Genomic DNA, 23,026 nt, shown 5'->3' with positions numbered 1-23,026 from the left:
CCTGTGCCTCATAGTCTGTGTGCAGCATCCGTGACCTCTACTTAGTTGAAATAAAGAACACCCTAGATGTTCTAGATGTTCCCCAGGAGAGGGTAGGTGAACAAAATCCTGACTGACAACCTCTCTAGTTAGTCTGCATCAGATCCTTGCTGCAGAAAGAGAAACCCATTAAAAACAACACCAACACTACCACCACCACCAACAACAACAACGATACCACCACCACTAACATCACCACCAACAACAACAACAATAACACTACCTACAACAACAATAACACCACCACCATGACCAACAAAAACAGCAACAGCAAACCCAAGAAAAATGAAAACTTCCCTTCCCTAGTGTTGAGAAACTTGGAAGAGAGCTTTTTTGACAAAGACTTGCATCTGGCTGGCCCCCTGTCTTCAAAGCCCATTTGGAATGTCTAACCTTCTATAAAATAGAATCATTAGGCATGGCTTTGTGCCAGGAAACTCTTGGGGAAGCTGATAAAAAGGCTCCTGATTTGAGAAGCCAAAGTGTGTTGATGAATTGGGTCTGAGATGGCATTGGCTGGGGCTGGGAGCTCCTGGTCTGCTTGTGGACCACCCAGGGTCCCCCTGCACGATTTGCAGGAGGCTCAAGCTCCAGGCTTGGGTCTTACATCTTCCTGCTCTTCTCTGTCCATCAGTATCTGTAGCGTTTAGTCTGTACCTTTGGGGTCACTCAGACTGTTTGGCTGGTGGGCGGTAGATGGCCTTTGATAGTTTGGCTTTCTGAAACTCTCAGGAAGCCTGACAGGAGCACAATCTATCCCTATCATTTTCTTCTAACATTTAGCTTAGGGCAGGAGAGTGTGGTGTCAAATGAGTGAAATTAATAAGCACATTTCACCATCATGCTGCACCATGCATTTTAGTGGAAGGTGAGCAGGGCAAGAGGCTCAAGCTAGCTTGCCTGTAATTACCGAGCCTGCACGTTTCCCTAGGCTCCTTTAAGAGCTCTTTCTGGGAGAGGGTATTCGCTCTCTCTTCTCTGGCCTCTAACCTCTTTTGAGCTAAGCATATCATTCCCAAGGGCCTGAGTTCAAGGGGAAAGGTGTGGAGGGCAGGGTGGGAAGAGACACTTCCCACTTCCCTTTCTTTCATCTGGAGCTCCCTATTAAGTCAACCCAAGGGCAGGAATGTTTTGGGAAGGCTCCAAGAACTGACCAGAGGATGAGGAAGCCTGTGGCAGCTGGAAGCTAGACCATTCTCCGTGTAGAGTCTGTTTAGGATTAACCCCTTACCTCCCTCTCTGCCTCCCTCCCTCACATAGTGAGGTACTCTGACTAGCTTCCTGCCATTAGTCACTGGATGTGTTGAGCCTCCGACTGCCATAGAAAGGCTGTCTAGGCACTGCTTGCTGCTCTGCCCTGTCCTCAGTCACATGCCCAGGTCTTGGAGTGACAGGCTGATGGAATCTTCTCTCAGAGATTGGGGTGGGTCTCAGAAAAGTGTGGGAAAGGCTTAGAAGCAAGACTGGGGGGCAGGAAGTGGGAGGGAAGTGGAGTGAGAGGGCTGTTTGGATGCCTCTGAGGGGCAGAGTGGGCATAGGGTGGGGGGTGGGGTGGGGGTAGCTGGACCCGATATCTATCAGGAGCAACTCTTTCCCCTGGCATAAATGCAGGCAGGCATCAAGCTGGCCTGGGCACACATGGGAAGGATTCCAGGGTGAAAGTTGGCACAAGTGAGCAGGGCCTGTCTGGTGAAGCCCAACACCATCAGAGAATGGTGTGTGTGGGGTGTCCCATTGTTTGGTGCTCACTCCTTCCTGCTACTGAGTACTTGGGGGTGGCCTCTGACATCTGTGCAGCCTCCATGGGGCAGCATGTGAGTTGCCAGCCTCCTTCACCCCGCCCTTGTCTCCCTTCCTTTCCATAGTGTTAAAACTAATTAGGCAACAAAACATTTTCTTCAAAACTGCTGGTCCTGTATAATTTATAGATGCCCAACATATCCCAGGTGTCTTCAGAGTCACTGATGTTTGAAGCATCAGATGCAGGATGCTGTGGGTATGCTGTGACAAGTCAACTTTTCTCGGGGCTGTGGGTTGGGTTCAGGGATCCAAAGGACACACAAGTTTAAAATTGGAAACCTGCAAATGAGGGGCCAGTAGTCACTCACCAAGGCAGGAAAATTAAAAAACAAAACAAAACCATCTGTTCAGTGCCGAAGCAGGGTCAAGAAAGCTTGTGTGTTTCTATAATGCTTAAGGAATCAAAACCCTCGGGAGGAGGGTAGCAAGCTCTTTTCTGAAGCATGTGGTAGTTATCAAATGGAACATGTGAGCCACAATCAGCCCTCTGGACTGACTGGAACTGTCACTCGGATCTCCAAAAAGGCCAGGTTGTGTTAGGAGGCCCCTGTCCCTCATAGCCAGAGGACAGGAGACCTCTGATCCACAGGTGCCCTACTTCCTGTGCCACACCTGCAGCAGGTGAGTGATGAGGGGCTTCTTGCCCCTGTGGGCCCTGTCACCTTGTGGCCCTGCTGGCAAGGGACTGTGCCTGACCAAGGAAATGGGGGCTTGGAAGTCCCCATCCCCCCACCCCACCCCCACCCCACCCCCACCCCTGATCCCTCCTCACAGGCTGGTCTCTTTTCAGAGCCGAGCTGGTTTTGATAAAGGTACCACTCTGTTGTTTTGATAGAAAATACTTTAAACCAAGATTTACTGAAAACATGGAAGGTGGCCTTATGACCAGCCCTTGGCCCTGGTTTCCTGTGGCTTGAATCTGGGAAACGTCTGTGAAGTGTTTGGGGACAAACCTGCTCTTGAGAGGAGGACACACTTGGCACTTGGTGTATTGAGTGTAGTTACTGACATTGTGCAAGAGGCCATCAAGGCTGTCTCAGGAAGTCTGTCAGAAACAGCCGCTTCCTGTGGCTGCTTGGGAGGAGCTATGTTCTCTTTTGGTCTCTCCTGCTCCCAGCCATGCACTTCCAGGGTTCACCAAAGGCTGGCTCAGACAATGACTGTTCTGATGCCCCCTTCTGCTCACAGAAATGTCTGGCTCACTTTTGCTAAGATTTATTTAAAAAAAAAAAAAAAAAAAGGCCTCATTTGGATTGATAGAGAAGTTAATTTTTCTTTTTTAAACTTGAAATTTAAGTTGTGAGGTAATTAAGGATTTGTATGCACTTTAAAACTAATGCAATCACTCTCAGCCTTTTGTCTAAGATCAAGTGAAGAGGGTGCCTTTGCCCCTGAGGTGTGTTTGGAAACTCTAACACAGCTTCAGGACCGGGACCCTGAGTTTAGTCACATGGTGTGTGATCTGTGGATCAGGAGTGGATTGCTCTTGTAAAGATGGTTCCCAAGAGGAACAGGCATGTCCTACTGCTGGACAAGGCCAGGTGGGGACATGCCAGGGTGGAGAGGGGCCTGGAGAGCAAAGGCGGCGTGGGTAAGGGCTTTCAGTTCAGCTTCTGTGGGCAAGGCAGAGGCAGAGGCAGGAAAGCAGACCTCAGCCCATCCTGTGTAAATGGTTCTGGCCTCTGTGCCACCGGTGTAGTGTCTGGCTGGCAGTTATCTGATATCTTAGGTGGCAGGAGCCTGATTCCTGAGATATGTGTTCTGAAGTGCACTGGTTCATTTTTGGTTGATTTGACACAAGCGCCTGTGGTTTGGGAGGAGGGAATCTCAATTGAGGAATTACCCTCAACAGATCAGCTTGTGGACAAGTCTGTTGGGGCATTGTCTTGATTAATAATTGTTGTGGGTGGGCCCAGCCCACTGTGGGCAGAGTCACTCCCCAGCATGTGGTCCAAGGTTTTATAAGATAGCAGGTTGAACATGCCAGTAAGCAACTCCCCCCCCCACACACACCCCTTGGGTTCTGCTCCAGGTTCCTGAGCTCTGTCTTAACTTTTCTCAGTGATGGACTATAATTTGTAAGCCAAAATAAACTTTTTCCTCCCCAGTTGCTTTTGGTCATGGTGTTTGTCACAATAGAAGCCTGACTAGAAATGGATAATGTTGATTTCACTGTGCCATCTTTGGAGATTGGCTTTTATTTATCCAAGCTTCAGCCTCATTCTGTGGTGATTCTTCTGAGAGCAGCCTCATACGCCAATAGTTTCTTTTGAATGATAAGTAACCCAGGACATGGATGCACCATGCTTGTTTATTCACCCACTGAAGGATATGGCCGTCTGCTAAGTTTGGTGCTATCACAAGTGTAGTGCTCATGTGCAGGCTCTTATGTGAGCATCACTTTTATACCTATGGTATGAGAGCATTTGCTCAGTGTGCAGTAGTTGTGTGTTTAGGAGAATACTAAATTACTCGCCAGTGTGGTTTATGGTGTGTGAGCCATGCAGTTCCCCTGTGTCTTTTCCTGACCTTGTTGTAGGTATTGTCGCTGTGCAGCCACTCTGACAGGTGTGCAGCAGTCACTTTCTGGGTGCCAATGTTTCCTAGTGACCTGTGCTGTGCCAAGCTCTTCACAGGCTAATTCCCCATCTGTGGGTCTCCATGCAGGTCTCGTTAAGTTGTTTCTTAATTGGATCATTTAATATTTTACTATTGACTTTCCAGAGTTTTTTGGCTTAGTTAATTTTTATATAAGAACTTGGATTGAATGTCTCCCTTTCCCCTTTGGAAGGCCAAACACGCACCATTTTGAATCTGTGGCAAAAAGTGGTAGACATGGGTGTGGTTCTCTGTTCTGTTCTGCCTGTTCCTTTGCTCATCCCATATATCGCTGTGAACCATGTAAAGTCAGTAGAACAATCTGTCCCCTCATCTCCTCCCCTTCTTCAAGACAGGGTTTTGCTATGTAGCTCTGGCTGGCCTGGAACCCACTATGGAACCCTGTTTGTTGTCAGTTTTGATGTAACCCTCCTGCTTCAGCCTCCCAGGTATGTTTGTTTGTTTGTTTGTATAATTGGTGGTTGGTTTTTTAAGGCTGTGAGAGTTGTCTGTCCTATAACTTTTAGAATAGTACTGTCTATATCAATAGAAAACTCCCTTGTGGTTTTGAAGGGCATTGATGTTAAATCTATATAGAATTTGAACACCTTTGACTTTTATATTGAGCTTTCTAATTCCCTATCCATAATACAGTATCTGGTTCTTTGATTTCTTTCACAATTTATACTTTTTAAACATATAAATATACACATGTTTTAGTAGACCTATGTGTGGGTACTTTTAAAAATTGCTTTTGAGTGTGAGTGTGTGTGTATATGTGTGTGTGTGTGTGTGTGTGAGAGAGAGAGAGAGAGAGAGAGAGAGAGAGAGAGAGAGAGAGAGAGAGAGAGCATAGTGCATGTATGGAAGTTAGAGGTAACTTGCAGGAGTGTGTTCTCCTTCTACTATGTGGTCCCTGAGGGATGAACCAAGCTCATCAGGCTTAGCAAGTATCTTTTTCAACTGAGCCATCTTACTGGCCCTCAAGTATTCTGGTTTTTACTTTGAATGATTATAGGTGGAGTTGTGTCATTAATTTGGTATGTTGACTGCTACTACATAGGAATACTGTTAATGTTTGTAGGACTCTAACCTGTCTTTCATTTCCTGGTCTTGCTTGATAGAGAAGCAGGGTGGTGAACTTAGTTACCCTTGCTCTGTTGATCATAGGGGAAAATATTCACTATCAAGATGTTGACTACAGACCCTACTATAGATATCTTTACCAAATTAGGAAGTTTTTGTTCATTTTTTTTTTCTGAGAATATCGTGACCAACAGGTGAATTCTTTGATACCTTTTCTACTTCAATTGATATGACCATGTAGTTTTTTTCTTTATTCTGTTAATATACATATTACATTGAATATTGAACAGCCTGCACCCCTAAAATAAATTCCAAATTGGTTATGATATACACTTGGTGAATTCTCTTTGCTAATTTTTTGAAGAATTTCTGTACCCATATTCACGAGGAATATCATTTGCTATTTCCTTGATTTTACACTATTTTTCTCTGGTTCACCAATTCTAGATTCATAGAATGATTAGACAGATGCCCCCCCTTATTCTACATTCTAGAAAAGACTATACAATTGGTGCTAATCACTCATTCAATGTAAGATAAAAATTTCCAGTGAGCCTTTTGAGTCTGGAGATTTAACTCTTTTGAAAGTTTGAAAATTTAAAATTCAGTTTCCTTGATAATCAAAGGGCTTTTGATGTGTTTTTAGTAAATTCTGGCAGCTTGTGTTCTTCAAGGAATTGGTTTGTTTTGCCCAAGTTATCAAATGTGCATGGAATGGTCATAGAATTCCCTCATGTTTTGATGTCTACAGAGGTTGTAGTGACTTTTCCGTATTGATAATTTATGTCTTCTCTTTTCTTATACTTCCTAGAAGTTAATCAATTTTATTGACATTTTCCTCAAAACATCTGCTTCATTGATATTCATATATTGATATTTTACTTTCAATTTCATTGATTTCTGTTGTTAGTTTCTTCTGTTTGCTTTGGGTTTATTTTGTTCATTTTCTGTATTCCCAAGGTGAAAGCTTAATGGTCTGATTTGAGACGTATCCTTTTTGTTTTGTTCTTTGAGAATTTCATTCTTTTATTCTATCACTTCCTCCCCAAGCTCCTCCAAGATCCACTCTGCCTTCCCTTTGAGTATTTTTTTTTTCCCTCCAGTTAACTCATCAAGTATAATTTGTGCTGCCCATATACTCTTGGATGTGTGGCCTTCCACTGGAGAGTGATTGACTTACCAGAGAACACACTTAGAAAAAGCAGGCCCTTACTCTCCTGGTAGTTATCAGTTGCCAGTATCTCCTTGGCCAGAGGGAAAACATTGTGCACACTTCCCTGCTTCATGTGTGGATTTGGTGTGTCTAGAGTTTGTCCAGGTCTCGTGCATGCTGTCACAACTTCTGTGAGTTCATGTGCACAGCTGCCCTGCAGTGTCCTTGTAGTCATCTGCCCCCTTTCTGCACTGATCCCTGAGCCTTGGGGAGGAGGGGTGTGACACAGATGTCCTGTTTAGGCTGAGCATCCCATGGTCTTTTACACTTTACGTGGACAAGTTGTGGGTCTCTGTGTTAATTATCATCTCCTGCAAATAGTTTCTCTAATGAGGTCTGAAAAATTCATAATCTCCTGCCAGATTTTTTTAAGGCAGGCTTTCACTTTGTAGCTCACATTTGTCTGGAACTTGCAATGATCCTCCTGTCTCAGCCTCCTAAATGCTGGAATTACAGGTGCAAGCCTCCATGTGTGGCTTTTCCTCACTTCTAGTATGTTGTTGTGTCCAAATCTACCTTGCTTCATAGATTTCCATGTTTTATTTACACTTTTAAGTACATTTAAGTTTTTATTTAGATAATGTACTTGATCATAAAGTATTTAAAACATAGTTTCAAAGACTGAGGGGGTTTCCTTATTGATTTCTAGTTTGACTCCATTATGGTTAGAAAGAATGCTGATTCTAGTTCTTATTAACCCGTAGAGGTCTCATAGCCACTAAAGGACCCCTGTGGTCTGTGTCACAGGGTGTGTGAAGCAGGTATGCTCTGCTGCTGGTGAAGTGCTCTCTGAAGGTCAAGTAGACTCTCTTGGTTGACAGTGTTCTTGTGTTGCTCCATACCCTGTTCATTTTTTTTATGGAGGGTCTAGCCAGTTTTTGAGAGAGCTGTGTTGGAAGCTCTTACCATAATTGTGGCTTTATCTTTTGGGTTCTTTTCAGCTCTGTCAGTTTTTACTTTGCAGATGTATTTTGCAGGACCATTGAATGGTGCTTTAGGATCACTGTGTCTTAGTGGATTGACTGATGACTTTGGTCATTAATTTCATTGTTTTGTATGAGTATAGATATTCCTTTCAAGTAAGCACTTGTAAATCCTTTTCGCACTTTTATAGCCACCCTGTCTATAGTTTTAGGGTTTCTATTGCTACAGTAAAACATCATCATGACCCTAAGCAACTAGAGAAGGAAAGGGTTTCTTTAGCTTACATTTTCATATTACATTTATAGTTGAAGGCCTCCAGGGCAAGCACTCAAGTCAGGAACCTGGAAGCAGGAACTGTTGCAGAGGCCATGGAGGACTGCTGCTTGCTGGCTTACTCAGTCTGCTCTCGTGTAGCACCCAGGACCACCTGCTCTGGAATTGCTCTGCCCACAGTGAATTGTACCCTCCTACATCAATCATCATCGGTCAAGAAAATAAGCCACAGGCTTGCCCACAGGCCAGTCTGGTGGAGGCATTTTCTCTGTTGAAGTTCCCTTTTATAAAATGGTTTTGGCTTGTGTCAAGTTGACATAAGACTAGCCAGTATACAAATTATATTTATAAATCAGGCTGGCATCACATGCCTGCCTCTACCTCCTGAGTGCTAGAATTAAAGGCATGTGCCTCCTTGCCTGGCTTTGAGACAAACTTCTTAAGGGAAGATAATGATTATAGCACTTTCTAAAATGCACTCTGTCAATCTCTAGCCCTTTAATGGGTATACTTAGGCCATTTATACTTAGTGCAGATTTTGATATCTCAGGGCTTAAGTAAACCATTTTATATTTTGTATTTCATTTAGTCTCTTCTTTTTTAGATTAGCTGAATATTTGTTAGGATCCTATTTTGACTTATTGAAATGTTTTCAGGGATTGTTCTTTTTATTAGATATTCTAGCCGGTAAGTCTACCAGTATCATTTTACTAGTTTTCAAGTGAAGTGTAGGACATTCATCGCCTTTACCAGCCTTCATTAATAGCACAGTGTTTCCTGCACATGCACTTAATGCTGTGGTACACAGCATCGTGTTCATCACCACTCCACATGTGAACATGTGATTGAGGAAGTCCATGGCAAGGGAATCCATAGTTGTTCATTTTCTGACTGATTTTCTTCTTTCTGAGGCTGCTTTATTGTGAAATAATCTCGTACACTGTGAAGAAGTGTCACTCAGATTGATTTAATAAGAAGCTAAGTGACCAATAGCTAGGTAAGGTTTTGGGGGCAGAGAGAACACTGGGAAGAAGAAGGACCCTGGGATAAAGAAGACTGCAGAGTCATCACCCAGACACGGAGGAAGGACAGTGTGTAAATGAGGTAAGCAAGCCTCGAGCCAGCACATACGTTAATAGAAATGAGTTAATTTAAGTTGTAAGAGCTAGTTGGAAACAAGCCTAAGCTAAGGCCAAACTTTCATAGTTAATAAGTTTCCATGTCATTCTTTGTGAGCTGGCAGCTCAAAAAGAAAAGTCTGCCTTTATTTCCTCCTCTTCCCTGAAGGAAAGGTCACTGGAGGTAGGATGGCCCTTCCCTCTGGGCACCATGATTTTTAATGAGAAATGGCTGAAGACTGTCCAGGGTGACAGCTTCAGGGTTCCCTTCACCCATGGTCTGTAAGTAAGATCAGTAAAACTCAGCAGCTCCCAGGGTGACCTGTGGTGGCACTGTGCTTTGGTTTGTGGGGGTCTTACAAGGAGGAGTGCCTGTTGTTTACATCTCCCCAGGGAAGAAATTCTCACAACTGATATAGTTAAAGTGTACTGGTTAGTGAATGTGAGCACAAATCTATGCAACTATCACCTCCTCCACAAGTTTCCTCCCAGTCTCAGTTATCTACCCTGCCATCCCCGTCCCCATCAGTGGGGAGATGCTGACACATTTCTACCTCAAAGGCCAGTTTCTAGACTTTCATATAATTTTTGGGATCTGGTTTTTTGTTTGTTTGTTTGTTTTTGTTTTTGTTTTGTTTTCTCTCAGTATTTTTGCTGGCTCCCTTCCTCCTGTCTCTCTCTCTCTCCCTCCCTCCCTCCCTCCCTTCCTCTCTCCCTCTCTGCCTCCCCTACCTTTCCCTGCCCAGTGTAATATAGTTATTTGGCGATGCCCTCACATTGTAGAGAATGTCAGTATTCTGGCTTGTCTAAGGAGTCATCCTGCATGACATCTGTGTAGCAGCTGACCTGAGATGGCTGTTTGAATTGTCCCCAGTCTGGGTTATCCAGAGCAAAGCCGCTGTGAACGTGTACAAACACACATTCTTTTCCTTTGCTTAACACCCAGCCCCGGAATGGCTGTAGCATTTATGTTTAAGGCAGTGACTTACTGGAGATAATTTTTACGTGTGGTTTGACATGTGTGTCAAAGGTCACTTGTTAGCCTATTGTTTATTGTGTTGTAATCTTTCTTCAGTGAATTACCTCCACCTTGTCACCTAAAATCAATTGCCTGATTGTAGCGCTGTCTGTCTATCAGGCCTCTTGGTGATCTTGGCTTTATAAAGGTCATTGTTGAAGTGGTGTAGTCTTCAACCCTGTTCCCTTCAGTGTTTCTTTCTTTGTCCTAGGTCTTTTGAATTGTATTAGAAGTTTAAGAATCATTACATCAATGTTTACAATGCCCTGCTTGGACTATGTTTGTGGCTGTACTAATATATGGGCCAGTTTGCAGGTATTGGCCACATTAGTAATTCTGGGTCTTTAGGTCTGTGAATATGGTGTTTAAATCTTTTTAAATTTCTGCTATCTTTTCTTTTGCAGTGTTCTATTTGTGCAGATCTTTTTGTCATAGTTATTCTTAATTATCTCATATGTTCTATACTCTTGTAAAATGCTACTTAATTTTATTCTCATTTATAGGAATATAGTTGGCTTTTGTAGCTTGATGGTCTTCTGCATCCCTATTAAATTAGTTCTTGCAGCTTTTGAAAACATTCCTTAAGTATGTACATAGACAACAATGATGTCTATGAATAAAAATTTTATTTCTTCCTTACTACATAAGCTTTTACCAATTTTTTTTCTTGCCGTATTGCTGTGGCGAGCATATATAGTGTCTATTGACTAACAGTTATGAATTCAGATTTCCTTGCCTTGTTCCAAACCTTAGAGGAAAGCCTCCAGTGTCTGACCATTTAAATATGGTGTTGGCTGTAGATTTATCTATAGATACCATGTAGCAGGGAACACTCTCCCAGAAAGCTTCAGTCTTACATAGAAGGGTAATTTTGTTGAATGTTTTATATGTTCCTGCTGCGATGTCAGGCATTTCTTTTCTTTAATTCTTGGTGTAATGAAACACTGATATTTGCGAGCTAAATCAGACTTGAATTCCTACAGTAAATTCCATGTGGACAAAAGAGATTGTCCTGTTTACATGTTGCTAGAATTGTGTTACAAAATGTTTTATGTAGTCAGTGATTGAGCACCTACATAGCATGCATGAGACTTTGGAAAAGGAAAAAAAAAGACCAGAAATGTTATGATTGATATATATATATATATATACATACATACATACATACATACATACATACATACATACATATATATAATCTCCTTATATCTTGTCTGACTCTGGTATTCTTGAAGGGTCACTTCACTGTTTTCTGAAATGTTGAATGTAAATTTGGTATTTTTTTCTTTAAATTTGTAGGATTTACCATTGGAAACTCTCTGGGTTAGGATGCAGAAAGGTTTGTAATATGCTAACGATGTAGCTCAGCAGTAGAAGTCTCACCTAGCGCCCTGGGTTCAATTCTTAGTCCTCCAACACAGACCGGTATGTATATACACAGATGCACTAGTTTGTAACACTTGATAAACATATATATACATGAATCTGAGTTATATATATAGTGTGGGCATGAATGTGTATGTACATACAGGTGGCTGCAGGACATTGAAACCTCCCCACAACTGGAGTTACAAGCAATTGTTAGCCACCTAACTTGAGTTTTGGTAACCAAGTCCAGGTCCTCTGCAAGAGCAGCCAATGAAATTGCTGAGCCATCTCTACAGTCCATGTGTTAGCTATTCTTGATGAGTATTGGAAATGTATGTCTAACAAGACATTTTCCAATCAATTAGGTTTTCTAGTGTCCAGGCATAAAGTTTTTCATAATGTTATCTTATTTTGGTTTTTAGTTTTTATAAGATCTGTTGGTTGCTTTTTTAAAAATTCCCAATAATAATAATTGGTTTTTTGTCTTTTCTTTCCCCTCTCCAGAATGTCTAGAGTATTTCAATTTTATTTTCTCAAAGCCCCAGTTTTAGTTTTATTGATTTTTTTTCTCTTTTCTGTTTTTATCATTGTTTTTCTTATCATCTTTAGACTTTAATAACCTGATGTCTAAGGGGGAGTCTGCTCACTGAGTTGGTACTGCCTCCCCCTCCACCCCACAACACATACAAGCATTATGATGAGGATTCCCCTGAGCTCTGCACTCTGCACTGGCCAAGTTCCTTCCTTAGATGTGATTGTGTTGTAGAGAATTTTAAGTCATTCATGAAACTGTCTGATACCTGTTTATTTTTCTCTTGATCGTGTTTTATTTCAGTATATGCTCTTGTGTTTTCACGTTTGGGGAGTTTTTGACATGTCTACTATTGACAACTTCCTTGGTTCCATGTGGCCAGAGAACACAGAGAAAGTGTTGGAAGCCTTCCCTTGTAAGCCTGATAGTTGACTTATTTATTTGTTTTTTTTTTTTATTCATTTATTTTGGTTTTTTGAAATAGGGTTTCTCTGTATAGCCTTGGAGCCTGTCCTGGAACTCCCTCTGTAGACAGGTTAGCCTTGAACTCACTGAGATCCACCTGTTTTTGCCTCCTGAGTACTGGGCTCAAAGATGTGTGTCACCACTACCTAGCGATATTTGATATTTTTAACTTTTGTGTGTGATCTGTGTGGCCCATGATTATGCTTTTAACCTTTATGGAGTATAAAAACAACCTGCAAATCTCAGACTGTACACAGGCTGCAGGCTCTATTTGTCATGTTCGATAGGCCTTCTGGTAGTCAAGGCAGCCAAGGCAGTCAGCACCAGATACAGGTACAGCATGGTACAACTCTACTCCCATCCAGAGCCATTTGTTTGTGGTCACCCATCCCAAACACTGACCACTTGTCCATCCAGTGCCTCTGTGGCTCCTGTTGTGAAGCCTATGGTAATCTGAGTCACATATACCTGTACATAGTACAGGTCACATATCAACCAAGTGTACAGGCACTTTTTTGTTGCTGTATAAGCACTTTGACCAGAGGCACCTAGGGAAGGACTAGGGGCAGGAACGAAGCAGAAACATGGAGGTGTGTTGCTTACTGATCTGCCCCCCTGACTTGCTCAGTCTGCTTTCTTACAGAGCCCAGGAATGGCTTACACCTGTCCAGAAATGGCACTGCCCATGGCTGGATGGTAGGAAGGCTACCTCCTACATCAATGAGCAGTTAAGAAAAAGCTCCATGGATGTGCTTAGAGGCCAGGCTGATGGAGGCAGTTTTCCATTTGAGGTTCACTCTTCCCACATGTGTCACACTGACCACTAATGCTAGCCATGACACCAAGCTTGCTTTCTTGAGATGTGAGGACCAGTGTTCTTGGAAACCCTTGGCAGAGGGACACTACCTCATTCCCCACTGTGTGTGGCATTATGAAAGACCTTTTAGTTGGAAAAAGATTGATGTGTGTTCTCCTTTCCCTCCCTATTATCTAACAGCCCGCACTGTGATCTATCCTGGGAAATATTCTAGTACATCTGAAAGTATATTCGTTTATCACAGTTGAATTTTCTGCAGGCATTAGCAAGGCCTAGTGAGTTGATTGTGTCATTTTTGTCTTCTGTAGTCCCACTGGTTTTCTGTCTGCTTAATCTCTGACCATAATTGTGGACTAGTCTGTCTTCTATGTAGCTCTTGCTTTTAGCACTTTGAGATTCTGTTGTTAAGTGCATTAATATTAGAACTGATATAACGTTCTCCTTGGTTGACCCTTCTCATAAGTGACTCTTTACTTTGCCAATATTTTTTGCTCTGAAGAACACGTTGGGGTATATTAATATACAACAGTAGCTTTCCTATGACTAATGTTGGCATGGAACATCCTTTTCCATGCTGTCTATTTGAATCTGTGTCTTTAGAGTTAAACTGGGAATCTTGTAAATAGTATGTTATCCAGACTGACTATTTCTTTTTCATATCATTTCTATTTAAAGTAGTTATTGATGTGTCTGGGTTTTACTCCACCTAATTTGCTCTTTGTTATCTGTTGTGCCCGCCCCCCATCTCTTGTTGGTTTGAGTGAGAAATGTCCCCATAGGCTCAGGTATGTAAACACTTGGTCCCCAGCTGGTGGATGTACAGGCTTCCTGGAGGAAGGGCATCACTGCAGCAGACTGTGGTCCATTCTCTCTCTACTTTGTGCTTGTGTCTAAAGATGCTACGTTAGCTTCCTACTGATACCATGTCTGCTGCTTGCTGCCAGCCTCCCCACAGTGGCAGACTCTAACCCTCTGGAACTGTAAGCCATAACGAACTGTCTTAAGTTATCACAGCAACAGAGAAGAAACTGATAAAATCTTTCCTCGGTGTCTTTCCTTTTCCCCTTTTTTCTTTTAGTGCTGGGAATGCATTTCAGAGCTTAGCTTTGTTCCAGGTAAATTTTCTACCATTGAGCTATATACCTCACAGTCCCCACATCTTTTAAATTATTTTATCCCGTTTTATTTCCTCTGTTATCTTACTATGTGGATTTTAAAAGGATTTGTTTATTTGTACTTTGTATGCATGAGTGTTTCCCTACAGTATGTATGTGCCTGGTGCCCATGGAGGCCAGAACTGGGCACCAGATCCTCATGGTTGTGAGCCTCGATTGTGTGCTGGGAGCTGAACTTAGATCCTCTGGGAGCAGCCAGTGCTCTTACTGCTGTCTATCCAGCCCAGTGCTTGCTTGTTGTTTCTTCGTTACTCTGGGCTCACACCATGCCTCCTTAGTAGCAGTCTGCCATTCACACAGCAGTGTGTGTTCCCTCTTGGCTTTGGTGCTATGATTGTGGGACATTTTCTCCTCTATGCATGAAATAAGCCCCATAATGCATGGGCTATCTGTTTTTATTTAAATTTTTATTGTCTTATAAAAAGACTTAATAGTGAATCCCTTATAGCTATCCTTATATTGCCATATCTTATATTCATTGCTGTGTGTTCCCAGTTTTCATGTGATGTGACTCTCCTTCATCTTTTGCATGCCTGGATAAAGTCTTTATGTCATCTCTATTATTTGAAGGTGTTTCCCTTTGGTGTAGCATTCTCACTCAATTCTGTTCACTGTGTTGGAGGTGTGGCTTTATTATCTTTCAGCTTGGATTGTTTCTTATGAAAATCAGGGATTTATTTTTATTTTTATTTAAATTTGAAACAATCTTATTTTACATACCAATCCCAGTTCCCTCTCCCCCACAACCCCTCCCACCCTCATCCATTACCCAGAGAAGGTGAGGCCTTCCATGGGGGAATCATCAAAGTCTGTGGCATCATTTGAGGCAGGACCTAGGCCTTCCCCTGTGTATCTAGGCAGAGAGAGTGTCCCTCCATAGGGAATGGGATCCCAAAGTTCATTCATGCAACAGGGATAAACACTGGTTCCACTGTCAGAGGCCACATAGACTGTTCAGGCCCCCCAACTGACACCCACATTCAAGGGGCCTAGTTCGATCCTATGCTGGTTCCCCAGATGCCAGACTGGGGTCTGTGAGCTCCCACTTGCTCAGGTCAGCTGTCTCTGTGGGTTTCACCAGCATGGTCTTGACCCCTTTGCTCATCACTCCTCCCTCTCTACACCTGGATTCTAGGAGTTTGGCTCAGTGCTTAGCTGTGAATCTCTGCTTCTGCTTCCATCAGCTGTTTGGTGAAGGCTCTAGGATGGCATTTAAGGTAGTCACTAATCTCATTATGGGGAAGGGCATTTAAGGTAGCTTCTCCACTATTACTTAGATTCTTAGTTGGGGTCATCCTTGTAGGTCCCTAGAGATTTCCCTAGTGCCAGATTTCTCTTTAAACCCATAATGGTTCCCTCTATTAAGGTGTCTCTTTTCTTTCTCTCCTTCTCTATTCTCCCCCCCCCGCCCACTCGCCCTTCCTGATCTCTCATGTTCTCCCCACTTCCCCTTTACCCACCCCCCCTAACAACCCCCCCACCCGCTGTGCTCCCAATTTGCTCAGGAGGTCTTGTCCCTTTCCCCTTCTCCAGGGGTTCATGTCTATCTCTCCTAGGGTCCTCCTTGTTTCCTAGCTTCTCTGGGATTGTGGATTGTAGGCTGGTTATCCTTTGCTCATGTCTAACATCCACTTATGAATGAGTACATACCATGCTTGTCTTTTTGTGACTGGGTTACCTCACTCAGGATGGTTTCTTCTAGTTCCATCCATTTGCTTGTGAATTTCAAGATTCCATTGTTTTTGTTTTCTCCATTGTACTTTCTTTATTCATTCTCAGTTGAGGGGCATCTTGGTTGCTTCCAGGTTCTAGCTATTACAAATAATGCTATGAACATAGTTAAGATGTCCTTGTGGTATGAATGTGCATCCTTTGGGTATATGCCTAAGAGTGGAATTGCAAGATCTTGAGGTAGACTGATTCCCATTTTCCTGAGAAACTGCCATACTGATCTCCAAAATGGCTGTGCAAGTTTTCACTCCCTTAACAATGGAGGAATGTTCCCCTTTCTTCACATCCTCTCCAGCATAAACTGTCATTGGTGCTTCTGATTTTAGCCATTCTGACAGGTATAAGATGGTATATGAGAGTTGTTTTGATTTGTATTTCCCTGATGGCTAAGGATGTTGAACAACTTCTTAAGTGTCTTTCAGCCATTTGAAATTCCTCTACTGAGAATTGTCTATTTAGTTCCGTACCCTACTTTTTAATTGGATTATTTGGTGTTTTGATGACTAGCTTCTTGAGTTCTTTGTATATTTTGGAGATTAGCCCTCTGTCAGATGTGGGGTTGGTGAATATATTTTCCCATTCTGTGGGCTGCTATTTTGTCTTGCTGACTGTGTCATTTACCTTACAAAAGCTTCTCAGTTTGAGGAGGTCCCATTTATTAATTGTCGATCTCAGTGGCTGTGCTACTGGCGTTATATTCAAGATGTGGTCTCCTGTGCCAATTCATTCAAGAGTACCTCCCACTTTCTCTTCTAAGAGGTTCAGTGCGGCTGGATTCATGTTAAGGTCTTTGATCTATTTGGACTTAAGTTTTGCAGGGGTCTTTAAAAAAAAAAAAAAAAAGATGTTTTTGGAGACAGGGTTTCTCTGTGTAATAGCTCTGATTGTCCTAGAACTCACTCTGTAGATCAGGCTGGCCTTGAACTCAGATATTTACTTGCCTCTGCCTCTCAGTGCTGGGATTAAAGGTGTGTGCCACCACTACCTGGCTCAGTTGTCATTATATGGATTCTTCTGTCTTCCAGGTCTGAGGTTTTGTTTCTTCATTTATTTGTTTTGTTTTGTTTTGTTTTGTTTTAACCCCTACCCACTGGATATAACATTTTTATTGTTTTCCTAAGGCTAGTGTGCCTGCCAGTTATTTATCTGGGATCTGTGAGTTTATGGTCATCGTTAAGTTTGTAATATTTCTGATAGCTGTATATATAGTTCTTTTTTCAGCTCTCTTTTCCTGGGGGCTCTGGCAACATATGAATCTAACCACTTCATATTGTCTCATGGCCTAAGTGTCTAGGGGAATATGTAGAAAGAAGCAAGGATAAAAATCAGAATTTAAAAAAGAGACTATTGTTAATTGAGAAGTTAATTTTTGTGTAAACTAGAAAATCTGATAGTAAAAAGAAACTGAGCAAAATAAAGACCAAGAAGAGGGAAATTGGAATACCAGAAGATTTGGAACTAGTGTGAGAAGGTCACATGTAGCTTTTATGTGTAACATAATGTACCAAAATGGAAAGCCTTAATGTGTTTAAGAATCTCTCCTATTTGTTGTTGGATTTTTTATATGCATAAATGGTTTTTTTTCCTGCATGTATATATGTAAACCACATGCATGAAGTTCTTGCAGAGGCTAGAAGAGGGTGTCAGAGCTCCTGAAATTGGAGTTACAGATGGTAGTAAGCCACTGTGTGGTGCTGGGATCTGAACCCAGGTCCTCTGCAAGAACAGCCAGTGCTCTGCACCACCGAGGCAGCTCTCCAGCCTCTTCCCTCTGTTTCTCTGGGACAAGGTCTTGTGTAGCTGAGGTAGCCAAGGTTGGCCTTGAGCTTCTCCTCCTCCTGTTTTCTTATCTCAAGTGCTGGGATTACAGGTGTACACCACTACGTTTGTGAAGAGCTCTAATACATCCCTGTTTCCAAGGAAGAAACCAGCAAAGCTGTTAGAGAATTGTTTCCAGCAAATGAACAGCCTAGGCTGCTTTTGGGTAACACCTCTGTGATGGCGATTCTTGGTTGTCAACTTGACTACATCTGGAATTAACTAAAATCTAAGAAGCTGGATACATCTTTGAGAGTTTTTTGTTTTGTTTTTTTCTTGATTGCATCATTTGAAGTGTGAAGACCTACCTTTAATTTGGATCTTTTGAGGTGGGATGCTACACCTTTAATCTAGGCCACACCCTCTATTGGCAGCCTATATAAAGGACATGGAAGAAGGAAGCTCTCTCTCTCTTTCCCTCCTTGCCCTCACTCTTAATGGCAAGTCCATTCCTTCACTGGCATTAGAGCCTACTTCTTCAGGATTCCAGTGTATACTGAAGTCCAGCTGAGACATCCAGTCTGTGGACTGAACAACTACTGGATTCCTGGGCCTATTGTTGGTTGACAGCCAATGTTGAACTAACTGGACCAAAGCCTGTAAGCCATTCTAATAAATACACACACACACACACACACACACACACACACACACACACACACACACACACCATCTCTATCAGTTCTGTCCCTCCAAACAGCCATGACTACTGCAATCCCCTTCACCTACCAAGGAACAAGTGAACCACACATTATCCAGACTGTTCCAAAGCTTTGACAAAAAGACAGGAATCAGTTTGTTTGAGAGAGCAGGGTTGATGCTGGTAATGGCGTCACTACTGCATACTGAATTTCTGCTGTGTATTCACGTGGTTATTGATTATAGTTTGCTACATTTTGCTTAGGCGAGAGCTGGATTTTTGTTTTGTTTTTAAGTTGATGTTCATGTATAGCCCAAACACTTCATCATATTTCCCTACTGTTTCCTATTCCCCACCTTGTTGCCCTTCAGGTCATCATTTAGGATGACAAGTTTGCAAGGTCTCTGTGACCCTTTGAAATTGTGGGGAGGCACAGGCCTGTTCACTAAGGAAGTTCCCAGACACTCTGCTCTCTGTTCCTCAGTGGTAAGGACTATCTTCGTAGCTTCGCACAGCTCCACTCTCAACCTCCCCCCATCCCTCCTGAGCCACCGACTGCCAAGGCCCCCCATTCACAGCCCCCAATCCAAAACGGAGTCCTGCACTGGGTAGATGTGTACCAGATGGATAGGCTGCCCTGGCCTCTGAGAGCTGCCATCACTCTTGTGCCCTTGAACTTCACGTAACTCCTCAGTGCTCGGCCACCGATGTCTCTGCAGCCTTGCATTCACACATGCAGCACTCCTTCCCCTGTGCGCTGTCTCCGGGCAGCAGGCCTCTGAAGAGAAGGCTGGGGAACTGTGTCACCCACATCCCTGCATCCCGGAACTCAGCACAGTGCCTGGGTACACATTGGCTCCAGCAGACCCATGACGAATGCTCACTGAATTAGCTGGCTCTTTTCTGTTCTGCCTTTCTGTGTCTGGGATATTGGATGCCAGCATCCAGCTAAGTTATGTGTGTGTTAAACATGAATTGAAATGCAATTACAGCTGGCAATGTGGTTTGAGAGCAGAGTAATAGAGTAAATAAGAAGAGTAACTCAGGCAGCAGCCAGTTCATCTCCTTGGCTTTCTCACTTGCTGTCATTGAGTGTGACTCATGAGTTCAGCTTCTCTTAATTCCCTTCCCTTACCTCTTGCTGCCTTCTCCTGTTGGGTCTCTTCAGGGCCTCTTTATTCAAACCCACAAGAAGCCCAGGACCAGAATTGATGGGTTTCTGCACTCCAGGTGGTCCAAGCAGAGAGCTGGGGAAGCCACACAAGGGAGTAAGGGAAGAGGCTGTGCCAGCACACAGACCAGACTCACTTCCAAGCCTAGGGAGGGGTATGCAAAGCCAATGCTAGGATCGCTAGATATAGGGGTGTTTGTCGGGGTGTGGCCTCCCGCTCATCCCAGGACATGGTTTTCACAGCTGCTTGGTTGTATTTAGAACAGTGTCCAATAGTTAGACCTCCCTAGCATTTGGTGACAGACAGAGCTTGCTCCTTGTTCTTTGGAAGGTATCTAGATGTCCAAAGGTTTTCAGGATCAGTGAGTGGTGTGTGTGACTTGTGAATGTAGACTCCATAGACCAACCTCAAGTTCCTTCTCACCAGCCACCCTCCTGGGTTCAAAGGGGATTCCACCAAGCCCTGGAAGAGGCTGGCTGTATGCCTAATTAGCAACGATGTCGTCAGGATCACCTTGTGCAGGCCCCAGGCTGGGTTCTAGGTGAGTGAGTTGGCATAGTCTGCCTGTGTGAACTTACATTTCCAGGCATGAGTGAAGAACTGGCAAAAGGCCAGCCCCTTCCCTCCCTCCCTTTCTTCCTCCCTCTCTTCCTCTCTTCTTCCATCCCTCCTCAGTCCCAGGTCACTCCTCCAGGTGTGTCTCATGTGTGCTTCTGCCTAGAGCCTCACTGGAAAGTCCCCCTGCCAGTCTCTCTCCTCTTCCGCTTTTTTTTTTTTTTCGTTCAAAAAATTTATTATTACTTTTTAAAACCTTTTAAAATCTGTTTATTTTTATGTATATTGAGTGTTTGTCCACACGGATTTATTAGTATCATGTATATGCCTGGTGCCCTTGGAGGTCAGAAGAGGGCATCGGATCTCCTAGAACTAGAGTGAAGGATGGCTGTGAGCTAATTATGTGGGTATCAGGAATAAAACCAGAGCCTGGTGCCCACAGAGGCCATAAGAGGGCATTGGATCCCTGGGACTGGAGTTACAGATGGTTGTGAACCACTGTGTGGGTGCTGGGAATCAAACCCATGTCCTCTGGAAGAGCAGCCAGTGTTCCAGACCATTGAGCCATCTCCCCAGCCCCAGTCTCCACCTCCTTTACCATCGCCTGGACACAAAATCTTGCCCCCATACCTTGGACAAGCCACCAGAGCCTTCCTTGTACCTGCTGTCCCTTCCCTAGGTTGTCCCTCCTCTGCATTATCACTATCTCCCCATGCCTAGACCCACTCACAGGTGATGACCCTTGCTCTCCACCTCCACCTCCACTCATGTCTTCCCCAGAGCAGTCACCTGGAATCCAGACCAAAAAAATCATGGCAAGTAAGAAAAGTGACCCTTAGCTCTCATACTAGGAGAAAAGGGATTGTGGGGTTTCTGCCTGGTGTAGGGAGGTGCTCTCTGAAGGAATGTGATGGATTGGGCTCCATGGTACAAAAGGTCCACTCAGCTCTTCTAGTAGACATGGAGCTTTGTCAGGCATTTTCTGTGAAGAGAAGCCACTCTCATTTTCAATTTGCATTTTCTTCAGAGGAGAGCTATTTTCTCCTGTGGCTTTTGCGTAGTGTTATCAGTCTCCAGCTTTCTTTTATTTTTCTTAAAATTTTATTTATTTTTATGTACATTGGTCTTTTGCCTGCATGTATGTCTACGTGAGGGTGCCAGTCCTCTGGAACTGGAGTTACAGACAGTTGTGAGCTACTATGTGGTGCTGGGAATTGAACTGGAGTCCTCTTACCTGCAGAGCCATCTCTCCAGCCCCAGATTTGCTTCCTATTCTTTCTTTTTTAAGATTTATTTATTTTGTGTGTCTGGGTATTTTGCCTGCATGCAGACATGTGCACCACTTACATACCTGGTGTGATGGGTCCCTAGAACTGGATCCATCTGGACAGTTGTGAGCTGCTGTGCTTGTGTGGTGTCTTAGTTAGGCTACTATTGCTGTGATGAAACACCATGACCAAAAGCAAGTTGGGTAGGAAAGGGTTTATTTGGCTTACACTTCCACATCATAATCTGTCATTGAAGGAAGTCAGAACAGGAAATGAAGCAAGTCAGGAACCTTGAGCAGGAGCTGATGCAGAAGCCATGGAGGAACAATGCTTCCTGGCCTGTTACCCATGGCTTGTTCAGCCTGCTTTCTTATAGAACCAGGACCACCAGCCCAGGGATAGCCCCACCCACAATGGGCTGGGCCTTCCTCCATCAATCACTTATTAAGAAAATGCCTTAAAGCCAATCTTAAGTAGGCATTTTCTTAATTGAGCTTCCCTCCTTTCCAATGACTCTAGTTTGTATCAAGTTGACATAAAACTAGCTAGTATGTGTCATCTTTGAAGTTTGGGGTTTTTGATTGTAGAGCTGGGAAGATAGTACAGTGGGGAAGCATGAGGACTTGAGTTTGATCTCCAAATGCCATGTTTTAAAAAAAAAAAAAAAAAAAGCTGGGTGTGGTAATTCACCCAGTAAACCCAGTGCCGGGGAGGTAGAGATAGGCAGATCTCTGAGGTTCTCTGGCCAGTTAGGCTGGCATACTTGGATAGTTCCAGGCCAGCAGACTATTTCAAAAGTAAAAAATAGAGGGGTAACACGTGAGGTGGTCATCTGGCCTGTCATGCACACACACATGAACACAGAAAAGTTTTTCTTTTCAGAGAAGTAAAATTCATTGAAACCCTTGTACACATCTACTTCTACTTTAATAATTTCTTCTACTAAAGCAAAGATCTCTTAATTTTTGCTGAAAGTCTTTAAGTTTTTTTTTTGTTTTGTTTTGTTTTGTTTTGTTTTTTAATGGAGCTTTTGCTCTGTGGCAGCCATCATTGTATCTTCATACTGTTGGCTGAGCAGTCTTTGCTTTCACCCTTAGAGTCCCCAGATGCTCCATGACCAGAGGAATGGCCCTCCCTTGCATGCCCACAAGCCACGAGGAGCACTGTGCACCACCAAGCTCCTCCACACAGCTCTGTGGAGTCCCAGGGCCAAGCCCTGGCTCTGCCGTCTGGGTGTGGTAAAAGCCAGACACTTCAGGCCAGGTCCTCCCTTCTGGCAGCCTCTCTCCTGAGCCCCAGGAGGAGCTGCATTGAGGCCACACAGGCTGCAGCACCTCCGGGGTGGCTGTTGGGACTGAGGCTCTGCTTCCTCCTACCCTGCTGAGCTCAAGAGGCCATTTTCTGTGAGGCTGCCAT

The 23,026-nt window shown here is 43.5% G+C and overlaps 1 protein-coding gene across 1 annotated transcript in view; it reads left to right on the top strand.

Moving 5' to 3' along the window:
• The window catches only part of Mvb12b (multivesicular body subunit 12B), a 151,755-nt gene that overhangs the window by 13,230 nt on the left and 115,499 nt on the right, over nt 1-23,026 (top strand). The gene's annotated exons all lie outside the window — the stretch shown is intronic.

Source organism: Phodopus roborovskii, unplaced genomic scaffold, assembly GCF_943737965.1.
Source record: "Phodopus roborovskii unplaced genomic scaffold, PHOROB, whole genome shotgun sequence".
Taxonomy (NCBI): domain Eukaryota; kingdom Metazoa; phylum Chordata; class Mammalia; order Rodentia; family Cricetidae; genus Phodopus; species Phodopus roborovskii.
The sequence above is the reverse complement of the archived record's forward strand: the minus strand, read 5'-3'. Positions and strand labels throughout refer to the sequence as shown.